This window comes from Phyllostomus hastatus, unplaced genomic scaffold (genome assembly GCF_019186645.2).
Source record: "Phyllostomus hastatus isolate PE091 unplaced genomic scaffold, TTU_PhHast_1.1 phas_contig_551, whole genome shotgun sequence".
NCBI lineage: Eukaryota > Metazoa > Chordata > Mammalia > Chiroptera > Phyllostomidae > Phyllostomus > Phyllostomus hastatus.
In genome coordinates, this window is record NW_025333909.1 from 5,974,348 (window position 1) to 5,978,145 (window position 3,798).

Below are 3,798 nucleotides of genomic sequence, written 5' to 3' on the forward strand. Positions count from 1 at the left end.
GACCCCACAATCATGTGAGTCAATTACTTAAAGAATAAAAATTAAAAAAAAAACATATCCTATTGGTTTTGTTTCTCTGGAGAACCCTGACCGATACTGATATTTTTACTGAGTCATTCTGGAACAGAAAAGTGAGGACTGACAACCAACACTACTTTATCCAACAAGGGTATCATTTAAAATTACAGGAGAAAGAGCTTACCAAACAAGAATAAGGTAAGGGAATTTATTGTCTCTAAACTAGTGTTACAACAAATGTTAAAGTGACTTGTTTAAGAAGAAGAAAGAGCCCTGGCTGGCGTAGCTCAGTGGATGGAGCGCGGGCTGGGAACCAAAGTTTCCCAGGTTCGATTCCCAGCCAGGGTACATGCCTGGGTTGCAGGCCATAACCCCCAGCAACCGCACATTGATGTTTCTCTCTCTCTCTCTCTCTCTCTCCCTCCCTTCCCTCTCTAAAAATAAATAAATAAATAAATAAAAAAGAAGAAAGAAATAAAAGAGAGGAACATAGGTACAAAAACAAAATGGCAATAATTAAGTACCTATTAATAATTATTTTAAAAATAAATGAGTCAAATGCTCCACTGAAAAAACATAGAGTAGGTGAATGGATAAGAAAATAAGAGCCATATATATGCTGCCTACAAGAGACCCACCTCAGAACAAAAGGTACACACAGACTGAAAGTAAAGGGATGGAAAAAAATAGTTCATGCAAATGAAAAAAAAGATAAGAAAAAAGTAAGCTGCAGTAGCAATACTTGTTAGAGAAAGTAGACTTCAAAACAAAGTCCATAACAAAAGACAAAGAAGGACATTACATAATGATCAAGGGATCAATCCAAGTATAGCATATAACCCTTGTAAACATATGTGTACCCAATAGCAACAACAAAAACAGGTAAATATATTTAAAAAGTCTTGATGGACATATAGGAAAAGTCTACCTTGACAGTAATGCAGTCAAGGTAGAGGATTTTAACACCCCTTTGACCTCAATGGATAGGTCTTCCATTAAAAAAAAATCAACAAGGATTCAGCAGCCTATATAATACATTAGACTATATGGTTTTAATTAATATTTACAAAACATTTCACCTCAAAGCAGCAGAATATACATTTTTAAGTGCATATGGAACATTCTGAGGATAAACCACATCTTGAGAGATAGTTAAACTAGTCCTAATAAATTCAAGAAGATTGAAATCATATCAGACATCTTCTCCAACCACAGTAGTCTGAAAGTAGAAATCAATTACAAGGAAAAATATGAAAAAATACACAAAGACATGGAGGCTAAATAACATGTTACTAAACAATGAATAGGTCAACAATGATATTAAGGAACAACTAAAAAGTTTTGTTGAGACAAAATAAAATGAACACAAAACTGCAAATCTATTGGATACAGTGAAAGCCATCTTAAGAGGAAAATTCATAGCAGTATAGGCATACCTCAAGAAGCAAGAAAAATCACAAATAAACAATTAAACTTTATACATAAAAGAATTAGAAAAAGTCCCTGACCAATGTGGCTCAGTTAGTTGGGCGTCATCCCACACATTGAGGGGCACATGCCTGGGTTGTGAGCTCAGTCCCCTAATGGGGTATGTAAGGGGGAAGCAGATCGATGTATCTCTCCCTTACTTTCTTCCTTCCTTTCTCTTTCTCTAACAATAAATGAAATCCTGAACTAGAAACAGGACAACAAACAAAGCACAAATAGAGTAGAAGAACGGAAATAATAAAGATCACAGCAGAAATAAATAAAATAGAGCCTGAAAGAGTAATACAAAAGATCAAAGAAACCATGAGATGGTTCTTTGAAAAGAGAAACAAAATTGACAAACATTTAATTAGACATATCAAGATAAAAAAAGTGAGGATTAAAATAAGTAAAATCAGAAATGAAAGATGAGAAACAACAATAGACACCACAGAAATATGAAGGATTGTAAGAAAACATTGTAAACAAGTATTTGCCATCAAACTGAAGTGTCTGAATGTAATGAGTAAGTTCCTAGAAACACACAATTCTTCAAAATTGAATCTCCTTGAACAATGAAAACAAAACAAAAATTAAACAATGAGATCACATCAAATAAAATGTATTTGCACAGCAAAAGAAACCCAAAACAAAATGAAAAGGGAACCCACTGAATGGGAGAACATATTCACCAATGATACATCTGAAAAGGGCTTAATATCCAAAATACATAAAGAAAACAGCGCGACACTAAAACAATCCAATTAAAAATTGGGCAAAGGATCTGAATAGACACTTCTCCAAAGAGGACACACAAATGGCCATTTGACATATGAAGAAATGCTCAATGTTACTACTCGTCAGAGAGATGCAAATTAAAACCACAATGAGATTTCACCTCCCACCTGCCAAAATGGCCATCATTAATAAATCAACAAGCAATTCTCCTGACAGCTGTTAGGTGGAGGTTTGGGAGAGTTGGTGAAGAGGTTAAGGGATTAAGAAAAAAGACTCATAGACACAGACAACAGTGTGCCAATTACCAGAGGGAAAGCAGGATGGGAATAGGTAGAAGAGGGTAAAGTTGGAATAAATGGTGATGGAAGGAGACTAAACTTTGTATGATGAACTCACAATGTTACAGAACAACAAGGCAGGGCCTAAGGGCAATATACTATTACTAACAGGACCCCCCTAGGTTTGTTATGTCCATTGCCAGAGGAAAGACATCTTTCAATGCAAGAGATTCATGAAAAGGAAAGGAAATGTTTATTTAATGATGTACAGACTTAAAGTAATGACCTAATGTCTTCATCAAAATCCCAAAGTCCCTTAAAACACCCACAAACACGCACAGTCCTTCCTTCCTTCCCCCCTTGCCCAGTCCAGGGTACCGTATCTCAGGAAAGGAAATAGAAGTCCATGGCTCAGGCAGCCCCCGGTTCTTCCCAATACTCCGTCTCGGCTGGTAGGCCTCCCTCGGTTCCCGGCACCCTCAGCTGTATCACCGGGATCTCTGCTAAAGCTGGGTGGTGGTTCCCCCTTCTAAAGCCGCAGGAGTCTCCACTCTGGCAAAGCTGCAAGGTTCTCCCTCCCAGGCCCACGGGAGTCCCCACCCTGGCAAACTGAGTGGTTCTCCCCTGCACTGGCTGTGATCCTCTCTTACATGTCCACAGCTGCGTGGTTCTCTTGGCACAATGGCTGCAAGGAGGGGGGTCGCCACTCTGCCAAAGCCAAGTGGTGGTTCTCTGCTAAAGCCGCACGGTGATTCTCTCTCACAGGGCCTCGGGAGTCCCCACTCTGCTAAAGACGGAGTGGTTCTCTCTGCCCGGGCCCCAGCCACGTGGTCCTCTCCCCACAATGGCTGCCGTGTCTGGGTTTAAATTCCCGCACCAATCTTCCTCTGCAGCCCTATTTCCAACTCCTCCCACAATCGGCTACACTTGCCAGCACTCTCATATCCTTCCAGCTTTACTGGGCTGCCATTGTGAGTCTGGGCAGGCGTGGCCCCACGTCATGGAGCCAATCTTCTCCAAGCTCCCATGCAAGCCCTATAATTTGGGGGACCTGTCACCAGTTACGTCTTGGGGGGACGTTACTTCCATTCCCCTGGCTCAGAGTATGGCCACAGCTATTTAACATATCTATGTCACCAGTTAAAGGTTACAGATGTGTTAAATGACCACACCAGAGGTTAGCTGCAAAGCTGCTGCTATGCAAAACAGCTCTCAATGGCCCTGCTCCATGTGTCCCTTCCTCCAACCCACACCTGTGCAGGGGAGGGGTGAGGACATCCTAATATTTCCTGGACAC